Genomic DNA, 20754 nt, shown 5'->3' on the forward strand with positions numbered 1-20754 from the left:
TTTTGAGACGGAGTCTTGCTCTGTCGCCCAGGCTGGAGTGCGGTGGCATGATCTCAGCTCACTGCAACCTCTGCCTCCCGGGTTCAAGCGATTCTCCTGCCTCAGCCTCTCGAGTAGCTGGGATTACAGGTGCTCTCCACCATACCCGGCTAATTTGTGTATTTTTAGTACAGACAGAGTTTCACCATGTTGGCCAGGCTGGTCTTGAACTCCTGACCTCAGGTGATCCACCCTCCTTGGCCTCTCAAAGTGCTGAGATGACAGGTGTGAGCCCGGCCTCTCCTCCGTGTCCTTCATATTGAACCAGTCAGGAGCCCATGCTGTTGCTTCTTGAATTCTCCTGGAAAAACCCAGGACCTCAACAGGGCAGACGATCACAGGACGCAGGGTCTCTTGGGAGTCCGTGGAATCCCCAAAGATCTCATCTGGGGGTAACTCTGCCCTCCATGGAGCACTGGGTGATGTCTGGGACATTTGTGGCTATCATGACTTGGGGGTACTCCTGGCAGGGAGTGGGTGGAGGCCAGGGATGCTGCTCAGCACCATGCAGTGCCCAAGACGGCCCCGCTCCAGGGAACGATCTAGCCCCACGTGTCAGCAGTGTCCAGCCTAGAGAAACCTGCTTAGTAGGACCCAGCGAGGGGGCTGGTGCTGATGGGAGTGGCAGGGGCAGGGGCCAGGTTCAAGAGTCCTGGGTAGCCGCAGTCCCAGCTGGGCATCTGTGAGCAGTTAATTAAGCCGCACCCTGTCTCTGTCATAACTCATGGCATCGCTGTCTGTTTTGCAGAGCCAGGCAGCCGCAGAGAAGACAAGGCAGATTCCAGAGTTTTCAAAAAATGCCTACTTAGTGATAAGAAGGAAAGGACCGTCTATGCATACCACACTGCAGGGAAATCTCCAGGGCCTGGGATGTGTAGCATGCTTCTGTTTGTGTAATGTGTTTAAGAGGACTTTTTTTAGACAGAGTCTCGTTCTGTTGCCCAGGCTGGAGTGCAATGGCGCGATCTCAGCTCACTGCAACCTCCACTTCTCCAGCTCCAGCGATACTCCCACTTTGGCCTCCTGAGTAGCTGGGATTACAGGTGCATGCGCCACCGTGCCTGGCTAATCTTTGTATTTTTGGTAGAGACGTGGTTTTACCATGTTGGCCAGGCTAGTCTCAAACTCCTGACCTCAAGTGATCTGCCTGTCTCGGCCTCCCAAAGTGCTGGGATTACAGGCATGAGCCACCATGCCCAGCCCAAGGACGAAATTTTAGAAATAGAGAACAGATTAGCGGCTGCCAGGGATCAGGGAGTGGCAGGGGCTGGGAGGGAGATAGGTCTCTGTATAAAAGGGCAACACAGCCAGGCACGGTGGCTCTTGCCTGTAATCCCAGCACTTTGGGAGGCTGAGATGGGAGGATCACTTGAGTCCAGGAGTTTGAGGCCAGCCTAGGCAACATAGCAAGACCCCCTCTCTACAAAAAATTAAAAAATTAGCTGGGCATGGGTAGCTCACTCCTGTGGTCCCAGCTACTTGGGAGGCTGAGGTGGGAGGATCATTTGAGCCTGGGAGGTTGAGGCCAGACTGGGAAACTTAATGAGACCCCATCTCTGAATAAATAAGTAAATAAAAGGGCAACACGAATGATCCCTGTTAGTGCCTCAACTACAGTGATGAATCCACAAGCCTACACGAGTGATAAACTCACAGAAAGCCTCACACACTCACACACTAGTGGGCACAATACGGAATACTGTGGAACCTGAGCGAGGCTGGTGGGTGTGTGACTGTCTGGCTGCGATCTTGCCCATAGCTTTACCAAATGTTACCACCAGGGACGGCCGGGGAATGACACACAGAATTCCTCTACATTCTTTGTTAGCACTGGATGTGACTCCACGGCGATCTCAATAAAAGGATCAATTAAAAAAAAAAATCCCTTTGACACCGCCCAGCCTCCTTGGTTTCCAGCAGATGTCCCACCCCCACTTTTTGGGGGCAGAGAAGGCCCAATCTGTCTGCTCTGGAGGCAGAGCCCACGTGTGGCCACTCAGAGGGCTCTGATTCCAGAGAGCTTCAAAGCAGCCACAAAACATCCAACTCAGGGAAAACCGCCCTTGGTTGGGCTTAAAAATACCTAAATTACTCAGTGCTAAAAATACGTGCACGCAGAGAACAAACGGGCTGGCCCGACCTCCTGTTTTCCTTGGAAGGCCAGGGGGTCCTATTTAGCATCCACAGTCAGGAGTGTCCACCCAGACCCTGGGCCCCTGCTGCCCTGGGCAGCCACCCCTCGCAATTTCCATGTGAGCATCAGGCCCTGACCCGTGCTGGCTTTTCTGTTTTGGGCGAAATTTCCTGCGAGATGCTCCCTTTGGGTTGGGTAATAACCCAGGCCTGCCAGAAAGGCCAGAGAGGACTGCGCTCTGCGTGTGTGTGTGTGTGCGCGCGCGCGCATGTGTGTCTATGTTTATTTGCATGTACGTGAATGATGTCCATGTGACTGTACACGTGTGTGTACACGTGGTGTGCATGTCAGTGTGCACATGTGTATGTATGTGTACCTTGCGTGTGCATGTATGTGCATGTGTGTATACTGGCATTCATGAGTGTGCATATATGCATGTGTGTGCACACATATCTGCGTGTGTGTATGTGCACGTGTGTGGACACGGCACTGCATATGCGTGTGCGCACGTGTGTGGGCATGCATGTCACTGGGTGTGCGCATGTGTGTGGGCATGTGTATATGTCACTGTAGGTGCGTGGATATGTGCGTGCATGGGTGTGTACATGTGTCTGCATGTGTACATGCGTGTGCGTGTGTGTGCACACTGGCGTGCATGTGGATGCTCGTGCTGAGATGCCGAGACTCAGACACAGATTGCATCACCCATGCAGTCGCCTCCCTAAGTCCCCGTCTCGGTGGTGTCACCAGCCGGCACTGACTCAGGAGCAGCCATGCCCCCAGCAGAGGACTAAGCCAACAGCAGTAGAACTGGCCACGCGCTGAGTCAGCCAGGAACGCCCCTGCCAGCTGCCTCCCTGCAGAGGCGCACGGGTGCTGGGCACCCCGACCTGAATGAGCTTGCCTAGGGGCCCGGGGCCCGGGGAAGCTGTGGGAGGGGCGGGAGCAGGCAGCTGCAGGGGCAGGGCCAGGTGGTCAAAGATGCACACAGTCCCCGCGGCACCGTCCTGAGGGTCGGGCTCTGCCTCGGTGCACAGGCCCCTCCCTGCAGGCAGGCAAGGCTGCAGGCGAGGCTCTCCAAAAATAAAACTGAAGAGGGACGCCGCCCGGCCCCGCGCTGGCCTCCTAGCAAAAGGCTCATAGCCACACCCGAGTCTAGGCCCGCCTCGTGCAGAAAAATCCCACTCGCGCCTGAAAGTCAAGAAGGATGAGGGTACCCCCCACCCCAGGACATAGTGGAAATCTGTGGTCGCTCAAGGAAGGATGACCAGCCCCGAAACAGAGCAGACCTGAGCAGACACGAGGCTCCAGTGCACACAAGGGCTGAACAAAACCGCAGGAGAGGAGCTGGCAGCACCGGCAGGGAGGGAGATGGGACCACAGGGACCCCCAGGGAGCGGCCGCCCTCTAACCCCTTGCTCCGGCAGTTATCCCGAGGGAAAAAAACGAAAAGAAATAAAAAGCTACATATAGAAAGGCGTTTATAATCGTGTTATGTGAAAGAGTGAAAAGTTGGAATGAAACCAAGTGCTCTGCCTCTTTTGTTTTTTGTTTTTGAGACGGAGTCTCGCTCTGTCGCCCCCGGCTGGGGTGCAGTGGCGCGATCTCAGCTCACTGCAACCTCCGCCTCCCGGGTTCAAGCGATTCTCCTGCCTCAACCTCCCGAGTGGCTGGGATTACAGGTGCCTGCCACCATGCCCATTTAATTTTTTTTTTTTTTTTTTTTTTTTGAGACAGAGTCTGGCTCTGTCGCCCAGGCTGGAGTGCAGTGGTGCGATCTCTGCTCACTGCAACCTCCGCCTCCTGGGTTCACGCCATTCTCCTGCCTCAGCCTCCCAAGTAGCTGAGACTACAGGCGCCCGCCACCACGCCCGGCTAATTTTTTATATTTTTAGTAGAGACGGGGTTTCACCGTATTAGCCAGGATGGTCTCGATCTCCTGATCTTGTGATCCGCCTGCCTCGGCCTCCCAGAGTGCTGGGATTAAAGGCGTGAGCCACTGCGCCTGGCAAATTTTTGTATTTTTAATAGAGACATGGTTTCACCATGTTGGCCAGGCTGGTCTCAAACTCCTGACCTCAGGTGATCCACCCGCCTCGACCTCCCAAAGTGCTGGGATTACAGGCGTGAGCCACTGCACCCGGCCTACTATTAGTTTATAATATAAACTTATATTATATTATATTATAGTATAATATTGTACATTTATTACATATTTATATATTTCATTATATATTTATGTTTACTCATATATTTATATTTATACTCATATTTATGTCATTTATCATGCATTTATTACGTACTTGAAGATTCATTCACTATATATTCATATCAGTTTTGTATTACTAATATATAGCTTTATTAGTATTTAGTATTTGTATTATATACTTATTGCATACATATTTGTATATTTATTCATCATTTATATAATTTATGCATTATTAATGATCTAGTTTGATTTCTATTTTGACATTTACATGGTTTGCTATTGATTTTATATTTGTATTTAAAATATATTTAGATTACTATTTTATATCTGTATATATGTATTCATTATATAGTTATATAATCTGTTATAGGTTTATTGAATATCGTTTATCTTAACTTTTTTTTTTGAGAGGGAGTCTTGCTCTGTCCCCCAGGCTGGAGTGCAGTGGCACAATCTCGGCTCACTGCAACCTCCGCCTCCTGGGTTCAAGCGATTCTCCTGCCTCAGCCTCCCGAGTAGCTGGGCCTACAGGTGCCCGCCACCACGCTCGGCTAATTTTTGTATTTGTAGTAGAGATGGGGTTTCACCATATTGGTCAGGCTGGTCTCAAACTCCTGACCTAGTGATCCACCCGCCTCGGCCTCCCAAAGTGCTGGGATTACAGGCGTTAGCCACTGCTCCCGGCCCTATCTTAACTTTTCATTTTGAAGTAATTATGGACTCAGGCAGTTGCAAACATAGTCCAGGGAGCCCCACATACCCTCTCCCGGTCCCCTCCAGGGCGACGTCACCTGTGACTATGAGACAGTATCAGAACCGGGACTCTGAGGTCAGCCCAATGCTGTGTCTCACTCAGATGGCACCACTCCTCCCGGCCCTCATCTGGGGGTGCAGAGGGAGTTTTGGTGTCGTGCATCCCTCCAGGAAGGTGGCCTGGGTTCCAGCCTGGGGGCATCGCCCCTCTGGAGCTGTGCCCCCGCCCACGGGCCTGTCCCCACTGGGAGGAGGAGAGGAGGTGTGGCCTAAACGTTTGCTGAGCAGATGGCTGGGCAGACAAAGACCCAAAACTGCAACAAAATTGACAGTGGTGTCAGTAAAGAGAGACACAGCCTAGGGCCCCAGTCTGCAAAGCTGGCTGAACTCCGAAGTTCATAAAATCCTAAAGAGACCTGATCTATACTGGGAAGTTTAACTCACTCCAGTACAGGCCCTCGCCCTCTGGCTGGATCCTTCTCTGGGGTGGGGCCGTCCTGGGCACTGCAGGGTGCTGGGCAGCATCCCTGGTCTCCACCCACTCCATGCCAGGAACCCCCCCCCCCAGTGCACCCACAGTCATGACAAGCACAAATGTCCCCAGACTTCGACAGGTGTCGGGGGAAAAATTTAGGCCTTTATGGAACGCCCTTATCAGGAGAAATCCTGCAGCTCAGAGTGGTTCCCTTAGGAAAAATGCAAAGAGTTTGAACCCAGCTGACTGAAGGCCCCAAGAAATAAATGGTACTATGAAAATATGCTGGGCGTGGTGGCTCACGCCTGTAATCCCAGAACTTTGGGAGGTTGAGGCGGGTGGGTCATTTGAGGTCAGGAGTTCAAGACCAGCCTGGCCAACATGGTGAAACCCCGTGTCTGCTAAAAATACAAAAAAATGAGCCAGGCATGGTAGCGCGTGCCTGTAATTCTAGCTACTCGGGAGGCTGAGGCATGAGAATCGCTTGAACCCAGGAGGTGGAGGTTGCAGTGAGCCGAGATCGCGCCGGTGACAGATCGAGACCCTGTCTTAAAAAAAAAAAAAAAAAGGCCGGGCGGGTGGCTCACACCTGCAATCCCAGCACTTTGGGAGACCAAGGTGGGCAGACCACGAGGTCAGGAGATCGAGACCATCCTGGCTAACACGGTGAAACCCCGTCTCTACTAAAAAAAAAAAAATACAAAAAAATTAGCCAGGCATGGTGGCGGGTGCCTGTAGTCCCAGCTACTCAGGAGGCTGAGGCAGGAGAATGGTCTCAAAAAAAAAAGAAAAAAGTAAATAGAGGGGTGTTTCCAAAAGGGCTTTAATTTTATTAGCATCCCAGAATACTTTGTGACTAGGAGAGGCCCCACAGGGCGGGAGTCTTCCCCGAAATGTGAGCCCCATTGCATTTGAAGGGAGTGAGACCACAGCTCCCATAGAGGAGGGAACTCTGGAAGGTGCTAGGCCAGAAATCTGCCCTGGCTCTACCAAGCTGTGTGGCCTTGGGAAAGTTGCCTTCCCTCTCTGAGCCCCAGTGACCTCTGTTGGAATTCTCAGAGGGACACTCTCATCTCTGTACCAGGCCTGGCCCCCAGGTTCCTGTGCCAGGAAACAGGGGTTCCAGAGTCTGGCAGGCAGGAAGAGGACCCTCTTCTAGGGACCTGTGGCAGCTGCCAAATATAAACACAGCTGCTGGAAAGACAAGGTGGCTGGAACATCCTGCACCCAGCGAATGTGGAAGGGCCGGTTTGCCCGGAGCTCTTGAGAAATCTCACTCCCCGTGGACTTGCACCCTGTCGCCACTCCCCTGACCTGCCCTGAGGCTGGGGTGCAGCAGGGAATTGTAACAGTGCCCCCGGCCCTGGAGAGACCTGGGCAGAGCTGGAAGCTGATCATATTAAAAATCAGAGTGGATTGGATTCAGGATAGAGCCACAAACTGGGAGTCCTGAAATTACCCATTTTTGTGTTGGTGGGTTTTTTTGTTTGTTTGTTTTTTGGAGATGAGGGCTCACTCTGTCGCCCAGGCTGGAGTGCAATGGCACCATCTCGGCTCACTGCAACCCCTACCTCCCGGGTTCAAGCAATTCTTCTGCCTCAGCCTCCTGAGTAGCTGGGATTATAAGCATGTGCAACTACGCCCGGCTAATTTTTGTATTATTAGTGGAGACGGGGTTTTGCCATGGTGGCCAGGCTGGTCTCAAACTCCTGACCTCAGGTGATCCGCCTGCCTGGGCCTCCCAAAGTGCTGGGATGACAGGCGTGAGCCACCACGCCCGGCCCATTTTTGTGTTGTTGAACTTAAAGCATGAGCTTGGGCAAATCCCTTCTTCTTTTCAGCCATAGGGTAAAGGTGAGAGGAGAGTCTTGTAAGCTCCGTGATGAGTTCCAGAAGTCCAGGGTGACCAGTCGTGCTTAGATCATTTCCGTGTCATTTATGGACTCAATGAGAGACAAAAGGGCCTCTGGGGACTGTGAGTTGCATCAGCCTCTTGCTGAATTGACAGAACATTCAGGTTTCAGGGAGAGGTGAGGTCATTGCCAGGGATCTTATTCAAGGGATAAAGGCTGACACCTGCTCCTGAAGAGGGACCACACAGTGTGTGCCTGGAAATGGAAAACCTGGGCTCGCACTCTGGCTCTGCTCCTGGTTTTTGGGTCTTGGCTTCCTCGACTGGAAGATGTGAGGGCTCCTCTCAAGGCTGAGGATGGGTCCTCATTTGTCATCCTGTGGCTCTAAGATCAAGAGGATCTAGAATATCCATGACCTCCTTCTAAACGACTTGGACTTTGGGTTAAAAATCTCTATTGGTAGATTTTGGCTTGCACAATGGTGGATTAGCTGCTAAGGACAAACCCACTCTCTTGCTGAGGTCAACTAGAAAAGCTGGACAGGGCCAGGTGTGGTGGCTTACACCTGTGATCCCAGCACTGTGGGAGGCCGAGGCGGGAGGATCACTTGAGGTCGGAAGTTTGAGACCAGCCTGGCCAACATGGTGAAATCCCGTCTCTGCTAAAAATACAAAAATTAGCTGGGCATGGTGGCACGTGCCTGTAGTCCCAGCTACTTGGGAGGCTGAGGCACAAGAATCACTTAAACCCGGGAGGCAGAGGTTGCAGTGAGCTGAGATTGCGCCACTGCACTCCAGCCTGGGCAACAGAGAGAGATCCTGTCTCAAAAAAAGAAAAAAAAGCTGGACAGGGCCGGGTGCAGTGGCTCAAGCCTGTAATCCCAGCACTTTGGGAGGCCGAGGTGGGAGGATCACTTGAGGTCAGGAGTTTGAGACCAGCCTGGCCAACGTAGTGAAACCTCATCTCTATTAAAATACAAAAATTAGCTGGACGTGGTGGCGCTTGCCTGTAGTCCAAGCTACTCGGGAGGCTGAGGCACAACAGTCGCTTAAACCCGGGAGGCAGAGGTTGCAGTGAGCTAAGATTGCACCACTGCGCTCCAGCCTGGGTGACGACAGAGTGAGACCCTGTCTCAAAAAAGAAAGAAAAGCTGGACAGAATGTCAAAGCATCTGCTCAAGGGCCTGCAGGGCTATTAAGATAATGGAGAATTTCCAGCCAGGATTTAGGGGAGGATCAAAGGAGAGCCTGGGTTTGGGGTCACTTTTTCCTGGGGTCGGGAGGGTTTGCTGAGAGGCCGAGTGATATTTCTGTCAGCTTCACAAGGCCATAGAAATTGAGGTCCAGGGTTTCCTGAGGAGAGAAGGCTTGGTAAATTCCCCCTTGGTGTGAATTGGGACAACTTAATGTTGCACTGTAAGAGTAACGATCACAGCCGGGCGCGGTGGCTCACGCTTGGAATCCCAGCACTTTGGGAGGCCGCAGCAGGTGGATGACCTGAGGTCAGGAGTTCGAGACCAGCCTGGCCAACATGGTGAAACCCTGTCTCTACTAAAATACAAAAATTAGCTGGGCATGATGGCGGGTGCTTGTAATCCCAGCTAGTCAGGAGGCTGAGGCAAGAGAATCACTTGAATCTGGGAGACGGTGGTTGCGGTGAACCAAGATAGCGCCACTGCATTCCAGCTTTGGCAGCTGAGTGAGACTCCGTCTCAAAAAAAAAAAAAAAAAAAAGAGTAAAGATCAAGAGGAAGCAGACAGGTTCTTAGAGCAACTGCAGCTGAGTTTTGAATAATCTCAATCCCTGATATTGGATTAAGGTGATGCAAGATTGCTAGTGGCCCCAAATGCCTGGAAGAAGTAAATATCAATCCCCTCTGGCAGAAAACAATATGATCCCAGGCCTCAAATTATTTCTACATACAAATCCACAATACAGGCCAGGCCCGGTGGCTCACGCCTGTAATTCCAGCACTTTGGGAGGCTGAGGTGGGCAGATCACGAGGTCAGGAGATCGAGACCATCCTAATTAACACGGTGAAACCCCGTCTCTACTAAAGATACAAAAAATTAGCCGGGCGTGGTGGTGGGCGCCCGTAGTCCCAGCTACTCCGGAGGCTGAGGCAGGAGAGTGGCGTGAACCCAGGAGGCGGAGCTTGCAGTGAGCGGAGATCGCGCTGCTGCACTCCGGCCTGGGCGATGGAGCAAGACTCTGTCCCAAAAAAAAAAAAAAAAAAAAAAAAAAATGCACAATACAATGTCTGGCATGCAAGTAAAAATAACTAGACATACAAGGAGCCAGACCACATAAACAAAAATCAGCAGAAATAACCAGAACTGCCAGGTGCGGTGGCTCACGCCTATAATCCCAGCAGTTTGGGAGGCCAAGGCGGGTGGATCACGAGGTCAGGAGATCAAGACCATCCTGGCTAACATGGTGAAATCCCGTCTCTACTAAAAATACAAAAAATTAGCCGGGTGCCGTGGCACGTGCCTGTAGTCCCAGCTACCTGGGAGGCTGCGGCAGGAGAATGGCATGAACCCAGGAGGCGGAGCTTGCAGTGAGCCGAGATTGCGCCACTGCACTCCAGCCTGGGCGAAAGAGCGAGACTCCGTCTCAAAAAAAAAAAAAAGAAAAACCAGCACTACAAAGAGACCCACAGGGTTTCCATATACTGGGAATTGACAGAGACTTTAAATTAATTGTGTTAATTACGTTCAAGGAGACAAAAAGATGAGATTGGAATTTTAGCAGCAAATTGGAACAATAGGGAGAAAAAGGAACCAGTGGATATGGAGAAAATGACAATATCTGAAAAGTAAGAACTCAATGGAAGAAATAAAAATTAGTGAACTGGAAGACAGAACAGAGAAAAATATCCAGAATGAAGCAAGAAGACACAAAGGGAAAGAAACTACAGAAGAAAGAGCAAAAGACATAGAAGATGCAGTGACGTATAATATACATGTTATTGGAACACCAGAAGGAAGAGAGAGAGAATGAAGCAGGAACAATCTTTGAAGAGATAATGACCAATAACTTTCTAAAACTGATAAAAAGACCTCAAGCCACAGATTTCAGAATCCCTAGAACCTCAGGCAAAAGAAACGTCCTAAAAAGTGGCAGAGAAATGGCCAGTAAGCACATGAAATGGTGTCTAATGATTAGTCATCACGGAAATATGAGTTAAAGCCATCAAGAGAGGCTGCCTCTCAACCACTAGAGTGGCAAAAATTTAAAAGACTGACAACACTAAATATTTGGGAGGATGTAGAAGAGCTGGATGCATCATCCATTACTGACGGGAATGTGAAATAGTACAACCACCATGGAAAATGGTTTAGCAGTTTCTTATAAGGCTGAACACATACCTCACCTATGACCCAGCAATTCCACTCCTAGGGATTTACTCAAGATAAATAAAAACACGTCTCCATAAAAGGACTTGTATGAGATGTTCATAAGCTTTTACTCATAATAGCAAAACCTGGAAACAACCCAAATGCCTGTCAACGAGAGAATAAACAAGCCATGGCATTTCACACAATGAAATATGGTTGCACATAAAAAAGAATAAACTATTGAGAGATCAAGCAACGTGTATGATTCTCAAAAATATAAATATATTCTCAAAAATATAAAAATAATAAATTATTCAATATTCAATATTAATATTAGATATTTAAAAAATAAATGATTCTCAAAAATAAAAAAAGTAAAGCAACAGAAGCTGGATATTAGAGATGCTATTATATAATTCCATTTATATAAAGTTCAAGAATAGGCAAAACTGTGGTGATAGAAATGAAAACAGAGGTTGCTGCCTCTGGCCAGGGTGTTGGCTAGAAAGGGCCATGAAATAACTTCTAGGGTGATGGCAATGTTCTCTATGTTGGTTGAGCTGTTGGCATACACAGGTGTACACATTTGCTAAAATCCATCAAACTGTATCTTTAAGATCTGTTCATCTTACTGTATTTGAATTGGACTTTGATAAAATCAGTTAATTACAAACAAAAATCAACAAACAAAAGTTGCCACAGGAAAAAACAGCAGCAATTAGGTGGACCCAGTGAAAATATCCTTTAAGAATCAGGGGGAAATAAGGGCATTTTCAGATAAACAAAACCAGACCTTCTCACCAACAGACTTGCCTTTTAAAAGGTAAAACTACAGAAAGATAATTCCAGATGAAAGGTAGAAAATGCAGGAAGAAGTGAAAAACAACAAAATTGTTGCAGAGAGGAAAGAGCTTGATAAAATAATTCTAAAATTCCAGTGGAAAGATCAACAGGAAGTGAAAAACTCTGTAAAAGCCTTAGAACAAACACACATGAATCATATCAGCCTTCAGCTCAGTCCTCACCTCCAACCAACCCACAACAGAAGATGTTCTATGCTTCTGCCTTCACATTTTTATTATACGATTTTTATTATATTATTTTGGTCATTGGATTCCAGTGATAGGAGTTATAAATATTACTTCAGGAGTTTACTAGTGATACATTAATTGAATTTTGCAATTCTACACACACACAAAATGAAGTCAGCATCTGAAAATATATATATACATCCCCATCCGCTGTGACTGGTCCAATGTTAGCGTGATAAGACTCAATGCCAGCTGTCCCCAGAGACTTTTCTTCAGTCCAGCCAGCCCCTCCTTGGATGTCCACTTCAGCAGTGCTCTGCAGCCTCAGGCAGATCCCTGTGTGCTCCACCAATGGCCTCTGCTCCACTCCCCACTCCCTCCATCTCCTCCCAACAGCTAGAGTGCGCTTCTGAAAATGCAGTTGAATCTGTTCCTCCCCTACTCAGAAACCACCAGCAGCTTCCAATTCCTTACAAAATCAAGTGCAAAAATCAAGGCTTATTGTTCAATTCCCACTGCTAGGAATTCTTCCCCCAGCTCCAGTCCCATCAAAGAACTGCCTTCTCTGATGCATGGCTCCAGGATCATCTCCTTTCTCACCCTGTGGCCTCATGAGCTCAGCATTTTCCAGATTCGGAAACCCTGGAGGGGGCCATAAGGGAGATGGCTGTCCCTGGGAAACTAAGACCCAGAGAAGGTAGATGGCTTGCCCAGAAGATATTTATTATAAGAAATTGGCTCACATAATTACAGAGGCTGTGAAGTCATAAGATGCACAATTGGCAAGCTAGAGAGACACGAGAACTGATAGTTTCTGTCTGAAAGCCAGCAGGCTTGAGACCCAAGAGCAGATATTTCAATTGGAGTCCAAAGGCTGAAAAAACCTATCTGCCAGGTTGAAGGCTGCCAGGCAGGAGGGATTATCTCTTACTTAGCATTTTTGTTCTATTGAGGGCTTTAACTTATTAGATGAGGCCCCCATATTGGGGAGGGGGAGCAATATGCTTTACACAGCCAATGGTTCATTTCATCCAGAAACATTCTCACAGATACACCCAGAATAACATTGAAGCAGATATCTGGGCACCCTGTAAACCAGTCAAGTTAACACATAAAATTAACAGTTACAACAACCTTGGAGCCAGTCATTCAGCCCACCACATCATTCTCTCATGCCTGTCTGTTTCTTTTCTTGTAGTATTTATCATTTGATATTTAAGTTGTCCGCCTACTGGACTGTAAGCCTCATGAGGCCAAAGATCTGGGGCTGGGTGCAGTGACTCATGCTGGTAGTCCCAGCACTTTGGGAGGCTGAGGCAGGAGGATCACTTGAGCCCAAGAGTTCGAGACCAGCCTGGGCAACATGGCAAAACCTTGACTCTACAAAAAAAAAAAATACAAAAAACTAGTTGGGTGTGGTGGTGCACACCTGTAGTCCCAGCTACTCAGGAGGCTGAGGTGGGAGGATCGCTTGAGCCTAGGAAGTGGAGGTTGCAGTGAGCTGAGATCATGCCACTGCACTCCAGCCTGGGCAGCAGAGTAAGACCCTGTCTCAAAAAAAAAAAAAATCTGAGTTGTCCCCAGAACCTGGTATATATAAATGCTCAAGAGACATTTGCTTGGGGCCTGAAGTGGGGGCCATGCCTGTCTGCAGATGTCGATCTTAACCCTGGAAGATCTCTTTCCCCTGTGACATGTTCCTTCTTTAAGATGCAGGCTTCAAATGTTATTTCTTTTCGGAACACATGTTTTTTAACGGCTTCTAGCGCCAGGTGACCTTGACTTGGAATTCCTAGAACACGGTACACTCGGAAAGTCATATGGGCTGTTTCTTGCAGACTAAATATTTGTGTCCTTCTCTGACCCCACCAAGTTCATATGTTGAAATCCTGGGCCAGGTGTGGTGGCTCATGCTTGGAATTCCAGTGCTTTGGGAGGCCAAGGTGGGAGGGTCACTTGAGCCCAGGAGTTTGAAACCAGCCTGAGCAACAGAGTGAAACCCCACCTGTACAAAAATAAGAAAATTAGCTGGGTGTGGTGGTGTGTGCCTATAGTCTCAGCTACTTGGATGGCTGAGGCAGGAGGATCGCTTCAGCCCAGGAGTTGGAGGCTGCGGTGAGTTATGACCACAACCACTGTACTTCAGCCTGGGCAACAGAGTGAGACATATCTCAAAAAGAAAAGAAGGCCGGGCGCAGTGGCTCTCGCCCATAATCCCAGCACTTTGGGAGGCCGAGGTGGGTGGATCACGAGGTCAGGAGTTTGAGACCAGCCTGGCCAACATGGTGAAACCCCGTCTCTACTAAAAATACAAAAACAGTAGCCGGGTGTGGCGGCAGGCGCCTGTAGTCCCAGCTACTCGGGAGGCTGAGGCAGGAGAATTGCTTGAACCCGGGAGGCGGAGGTTGCAGTGAGCCGAGATGGCACCATTGCACTCCAGCCTGGGTGACAGGAGCGAAACTCCATCTCAAAAAAAAAAAAAAAAAAAAAAGAAAGAAAGAAAAGAAAAGAAAAGAAAAAGGCCTCAGCTTGCTGTTTTTGAAACTGAAGCCACATGCTTTTTTCCTAATCAGAACTAAAGTGAAAGGTTAAAACAATCGATGTGTTGTTTGTCTTGGAGCAAGAAATATAAGATCTGTGTTTCTGGATTGCAGACAAGAGCACCGCAGCGCTGAAGCGTGTGTGGGTCGTGCATGTAACAGCACAGGAGGTCTGCAGTGAGGTCCTGACAGGGAGGACTTTCTCGGGCCGGAGACCTGGTTCTGAGCACGTCCCCTGGACTTCCCTGAGCCTCAGCTTTCTCGGCTGTAAAATTCAGAACGAGAGAGCAGTTTCCCCATGCTCCACGACACCCTAGGGGTTCTGTGCGGAGGCTGAGCCACCCTGGGTTCTCAGGAGGGGCTCTCTTGGCCTTGGGGTACAGTCTGTGCTTCCTGATCAGACTCCATTTGTGTATGTGTATATTTTATTATACAGATAACAAAATATATATACATACGTATTTTTATTTTTATTTTTATTTATTTATTTTTTTGAGACAGAATCTCGCTCTGTCGCCCAGGCTGGAGTGTGGTGGTGCGATCTCGGCTCACTGCAAGCTCCGCCTTCTGGGTTCACGCCATTCTCCTGCCTCAGCCTCCCGAGTAGCTGGGACTACAGGCGCCCGCCGCCATGCCCGGCTAATTTTTTGTATTTTGTTTAGTAGAGACGGGGTTTCACCGTGTTAGCCAGGATGGTCTCGATCTCCTGACCTCGTGATCCGTCCATCTCGGCCTCCCAAAGTGCTGGGATTACAGGCGTGAGCCACCGCACCCGGCCTCATACATATTTTTAGAGCCAGGGTCTCACTCTGTCACCCAGGCTGGAGTGCAGTGGTGCAATCATAGCTCACTGCAGCCTCCAACTCCCGGGCTCAAGCGATCCTCCTGCCTGGGCCTCCTGAGTAGCTGGGACTACAGGTGCACACCACTAGGCCTGGCTAGTTTTTTATTTTTTGTAGAGATGAAGTCTCTACAGCTATGTTGCCCAGGCTGATCTCAAGTGATCCTCCTGCCTCAGCCTCCCAAATCACTGGGGCTGCAAGCGTGAGCCATGGCACCTGGCTATAATAAAATCAATATGACATAGAATATAGAATAGCATCATAATATATAAATGTAATCAACATATAATACACTGAGCATGCTCAAAGTACAGTTCTGATGGGACAGGAAGCTGGAGGTAGGAAACTGGCCCTGGAGTGGGGGCTGTGGTGTTAGGCGGGGACCTGGTTACAGTGACTGCGGGGCTGACGAGAAATTATGAAAGGTCTTGAGGGAAGCGACACGGAATTTCTAAAGAACATAATGAATGCACTTTGGGAGGCCGAGGCAGGCGGATCACTTGCGGTCAGGAGTTCCAGACCAGCCTGGCCAACACGGTGAAACCCCATCTCTACCAAAAAATACAAACATCAGCCGGATGTGGTGGTGCATGCCTGTAGTCCCAGCTACTGGGGAGGCTGAGGTGGGAGAATTGCTTGAACCTGGAAGACGGAGGCTGCAGTGAGCTATGATTGCGTCACTGTCCTCCAGCCTGGACAACAGAGCAAGACTCTGTCTCAAACAAAACAAAACAAAACAACAATGAATGGAGAGGAGAAAAGCTGCAGTGGCTAATGAGGCCCTGATGCCATGGATGGTAAACTGTTATCTTCTGATGATGATGACTTTATTGTAAAAAGAGAACATACACGAGCATCAGGAACAAGGAAAGCCGTGCTGAGTGGCCCAGGTCAGTATGCTGAGAATGAAACCAACCGGGTCAATTTTAGAGAGATCTCTCCACGATGCTATCCAAAGCATGCGTCAGGCCGTCAGCAGTGGTGGTGACTCATGCCTATGATCCTACCACTGTGGGAGGCCAAGGCAGGAGGATCATTTGAGGCCAGGAGTTTGAGACCAGCCTGGGCAACATAGTGAGACCCCTGTCTCTACAAAAAAAAAAAAAAAAATAGCCTGGCATGGTGGTGCACACCTGTAGTCCCAGCTACTCAGGAGGCTGAGGCAGAAAGACTGCTTGAGCCCAGGAGTTGGAAGCTGAAGTGAGCTATGATTGCACCGCTGCAGTCCAGCCTGGGCAACAGAGCAAGACCCTGTCTTTAAAAAAACACAATAGAAGGGCATGCATGTATATTACCTACAAGGTTCACTACTCTAACAGCTCCACTGAGATTCCTGAACTCCTCACTGCATTGGAAGTGCTGATGGCTTCAGACTTCCTAGATATATATATATATATATATATATTTTTTTTTTTTTTTTTTTTTTTGATACGGAGTTTCACTCTGTCGCCCAGGCTGGAGTGCAGTGGCACGATCTCGGCTCACTGCAAACTCTGTGTCCCGGGTTCAAGACATTCTCCTGCCTCAGCCTCCCAAGTAGCTGGGACTACCGGCACCCGCCACCAGGCCCGGCTAATTTTTTTTTGTATTTTTAGTAGAGACGGGGTTTCACCGTGTTAGCCAGGATGGTCTTGATCTCCTGACCTCATGATCCACCCACCTCGGCCTCCCAAAGTGCTGGGATTATAGGCGTGAGCCACCGTGCCTGGCTATATATATATTTTTTCGAGATAGAGTCTCGCTGTGTCTCCCAGGCTGGAGTGCAGTGGTGCGATCTCAGCTCACTGCTACCTGTGCTTCCCGGGTTCAAGTGATTCTCGTGCCTCAGCCTCCCAAATAGCTGGGATTACAGGCACGCGCCACCACGCCTAGTTAACTTTTGTATTTTTAGTAGAGACGGGGTTTCACCATATTGGCCAGGTTGATCTTGACCTCCTGACCTCAGATAATCCACCTGCCTCGGCCTCCCAAAGTGCTGGGATTACAGGCGTGAGCCACAGCACCCAGCCCTAGATTGTTAAATAAATTATAATAAACTGTTAACTAATTTCGATATTTAATACTTGTAGTTTAGTTAGTAATTTTTCATATATTGCATGTTCCTATGTACAAATGAACTATAAACTGCATTGCAAAGCAGATTATCTTCTGTTTTTTTTTGCCTAGTAATCAGAATTGAAATTTGTTTGTGATGACAGTAAATTAAGGATATTTTCACAAACTGAGAAATAAACATATATACCAATTTTGTTTTTTTTTGGATGGCGTTTCCCTCTTGTCACCCAGGCTGGAGTGCAATGGCGTGATCTCGGCTCACTGCAACCTTTGCCTCCTGATTCAAGCGATTCTTCTGCCTCAGCCTCCCAAGTGGCTGGGATTACAGGCACCCGCCACCACTAATTTTTGTATTTTTAGTAGAGACGGAGTTTCACCACGTTGGCCAGGCTGGTCTCGAACTCCTGAACTCAGGTGATCTGCCTGCCTCGGCCTCCCAAAATGCTGGGATTACAGGTGGGAGCCACCGCACCCAGCCATAAGCTCAATTTTAGACGCATACAATATCCAATGGGGAATGCACACCCACCCCACATGGTCCCAGTGGAGCCCTGAATGGAGCTCTGTGCCAGAGGCTGGTTGTCATCCCTCCCCGAGCTGCCCTGTCACATTTGCCAAAGGGTTTAGGGAGAACCACCTAGAGGGCTTGCTCATCCAGTGGCCCAAGGTTTTGCATTCTAAATATACACCATCCCAGGAACTCACACCTCTTCTTTCTCCTTCCTTCCTTCTTTCCTCTTTCCCTCCCTCCCTCCCTCCCTCTCTCTTTCTTCTCTCCCTCTTTCCTTCCTTTCCTTCCTTCCTCCCTTCCTCTTTCTCTCTTTCTTTCTTCTCTCTCCCTCTCCCTTCCTTCCCTCCTCCCTCCCTCTCTCTCTCTGTTTCTTTCTTTTCTTTTCCCCTTCCTTCCTTCCTTCCTTCCTTCCTTCCTTCCTTCCTTCCTCTCTCTCTCTTTCTTTCTTTCTTTTTCTTCTCTGAGAAGGGGTCTTACTCTGTTGCCCAGGCTAGAGTACAGTGGTGTGATCCCAGCTCACTGAAGCCTTGAACTCCTGGGCCCAAGCGATTCTCCTGCTCCAGCCTCCCAAGTAGCTGGGACCACAGGCACACGCCACCATGCCCAGCTAATTTTTTTATTTTTTGTAGAGATGGGGGGGGGGTCTCACTATGTTGTCCAGGCTGGTCTCGATCTCCTGGCCTCCAGTGATCCTCCTGCCTCAGCCTCCCAAAGTGCTGGGATTACAGACGGAGCCTCCACACCCGGCCTGTGCTTTAAGACTGATTCTTGCCGGGACCCTTAGCATGACGGTGTGCCCAGCCTGTGCAGAGGGTGGGTGCGTGGGCTCCTGCTCACGGGTGGGTGGGCTGAATCCAGGTGTCCTGGGCTGTAAAGCCAGGAAGCAGACAGCAGGCCTGGGGTGGGTGGAGATTTCGCGGGGACCCTGGGGGCGCTGAGGCTGGAGCATCCCAAGAAGTCCAAACCTGCCTGGCCTGTCTCTGCCGAGCAGACAGGAGGCCCGCCGGGCAGCGGGACAGACTGGCTTTCCTCCTCCCGGGGAGACCTGCCGAAGCAAACCCAGCTCCTTTTTTAGGTCTGTGATGCCACGGCCACTCTTGGAGGTGTTTTCCAGCTGCACAGGAAGCCGTGACAGCGAGACCCAGAGAGGCTGGCGGTGGCTCTGAATTCCAAGCATAGTTCTCATAGTTGGGAAAGTGCCACTCCCGGCTCGATAAACCGACCAGGAGCCGCTACCGCCAGGGCCATCTTCTCACCAGCAGGCAAACAGCGTGCAGCCGGTGGAGGCTTCTGAGAGCTGGCCGGGGCGGCCTGCGTAAAAGGACAAGAATGTCAAGAATGCACCCGGCCTGGCAGAGACAGGGACTTTACCGAGCAGCTCCTGGGCCTGGCGGACAGAGAGGCGAGGGAGCGGGAGCTACCATCGGCAGGGAAGGTCCTGAATCTCCCAGACCCTGTTAAAAGAGGCTGATCAGGTTGGGTGCGGCGGCTCATGCCTGTAATCCCAGCACTTTGGGAGGCCGAATCAGGAGAATTGCTTGAGGCCAGGAGTTCAAAGTCAGCCTGGGCAACACAGTGAGACCTGTCTCTAAAATAAAAAAAATAAAAATAAAAGTTCTTGGGGAAGCGAAGCCAAATTTCAGGAGAACATAATGAGCGTGCATTGAGCTGGGGTGGCACCACTGCACTCCAGCCTGGGCAATACAGCGAGACCCTGTCTCTAAGTAAAAAAATCAAGGCCGAGTGCAGTGGCTCATGCCTGTAATCCCAGCACATTGGGAGGCCGAGGTGGGTGGATCACGAGGTCAGGAGTTTGAGACCAGCCTGGCCAAGATGGTGAAACCCCGTCTCTACTAAAAATACAAAAAACAAAAAAATTAGCCGGGCGTGGTGGTGGGCACCTGTAATCCCAGCTACTCAGGAGGCTGAGGCAGGAGAATCACTTGAACCTGGGAGGCGGAGGTTGCAGTGAGCCAAGATCACGCCACCGCACTCTAGACTGGGCGACAGAGCAAGACTCCGTCAAAAAAAAAAAAAAATTAAAAGGTAAGCTGGGTATGGTGGCACAAGCCTGTAGTCTCAGCTACTCTGGGAGGCTGAGGCGGGAGGATGGCTTGAGGCCAGGAGTCTGAGGTTACAGTGAGCTAGGGTTGCACCAGTACACTCCAGCCTGGGGGACAAAGTGAGACTCCATCTCAAAAAAATAAAAATAAAGATAAAATAAGAGAGGCTGATCAGGGCCAAGGGCTGAGCTGGGAAGAAATGGTGCTTCTGTACCCAGCACTGCCGGGCCTCCTGTCTGGGGCTGGCTGCAGGGCGGCCCTTCTAAAACGCTCCCTGTGGCAGGTGCACAGCCAGGCCTTGGCTAGTCACGGGAGGCAGCTCTGTGTGTTCTTTTTTTTTTTTTTTTTTGAGATGGAGTCTTGCTCTGTCACCCAGGCTGGAGTGCAATGGCACGATCTCGGCTCACCACAACCTCCACCTCCCGGGTTCAAGTGATTCTCCCACCTCAGCCTCCCGAGTAGCTGCGATTACAGGCACTCAACCACATCCGGCTAACTTCTGTATTTTTTAGTCGAGACGGGGTTTCACCATGTTGCCCAGGCTGGTCTTGAACTCCTGGCCCCAAGCAATCCACTCACCACGGCCTCCCAAAGTGCTGGGATTACAGGTGCGAGTCACCGCGCCTGGCCTGGGGTGGGTTTTTTCATTTGTGCACTGAATGTTTATTACTGACAGCCAGCAAGGAAAGGGGGATCTCGTCCTATGACTGCAAGGAAGTGAATTCAGGAAGAACCTGAATGAGCTGGGGACGACAACTGGAAGCTTCGTGTCAGACAGCAGGCGGCTCACATTTCAGTTTCAGCCTGGGAGACCCTGGGCAGAGGACCCCATTGCACCATGACCTCCAGAACTGTAAGCTCAGGCAGGGGTGTTGCTTTAAGCCACCATATGTGCGGCAGTTTGTTAT

General features: G+C 49.8%; 1 protein-coding gene across 1 annotated transcript in view; it reads right to left on the reverse strand.

The window, feature by feature from the left end:
- Positions 1 to 20754, reverse strand: part of GNG7 (G protein subunit gamma 7) — a 193012-nt gene that overhangs the window by 10778 nt on the left and 161480 nt on the right. The window lies entirely within an intron of this gene.

The sequence above is a fragment of the Pongo pygmaeus genome, chromosome 20, assembly GCF_028885625.2.
Source record: "Pongo pygmaeus isolate AG05252 chromosome 20, NHGRI_mPonPyg2-v2.0_pri, whole genome shotgun sequence".
In the NCBI taxonomy this organism is placed as follows: Eukaryota; Metazoa; Chordata; class Mammalia; order Primates; family Hominidae; genus Pongo; species Pongo pygmaeus.